This window comes from Corylus avellana, chromosome 2 (genome assembly GCF_965113065.1).
Source record: "Corylus avellana chromosome 2, dhCorAvel1.hap1.2, whole genome shotgun sequence".
Classification (NCBI taxonomy): domain Eukaryota; kingdom Viridiplantae; phylum Streptophyta; class Magnoliopsida; order Fagales; family Betulaceae; genus Corylus; species Corylus avellana.
In genome coordinates this window covers 23,905,390-23,905,906 of record NC_142491.1, presented here as the reverse complement: position 1 = coordinate 23,905,906, position 517 = coordinate 23,905,390, and positions in this window count along the sequence as shown.

The following is a 517-nucleotide window of genomic DNA, read 5'->3' as shown; positions in this document are numbered from 1 at the left end:
AATTCCTCCAACCTAGTTTAGAAGAAAACTTTGACCTTCTTATATAGAGTTTAATGTTATTTTTTCAAAAAAAAAAAGTTAATGACAAGAAAAGCATTTCGATTCCAGCAATCTGAACTGATATATTTGATTGGATTTGTATTCCACCCCGCTATGCACACTAAATGTTGTCTTATCACGCTGTCGATGGGGAATGGTGGAAGTTATGATCTGTTTTACAATGCTCCTTTTTTTTAAAAAAAATTTAAACACCCTAAATTTATCGAAAAATATGAAATAGATCATTCAATTGCTTTTTGAGCCTTTTTCATCCAAAATTTTGCCATCTATTAATGCCACATCAGCATTCTTGCCACGTAACTTTAAAATATTAATTTTTATTAATTTAATTAAAATTTATTAAAAAAATTGAAGGTGTGGCTTGCGTTGCGGCTGCCACCCACAAACAACCCCCCCCCCCCCCCCCCCCCCACCTTCAAAAAAATGGGGTGGCTCGCAGTCAGCGGCTGATGCGAAC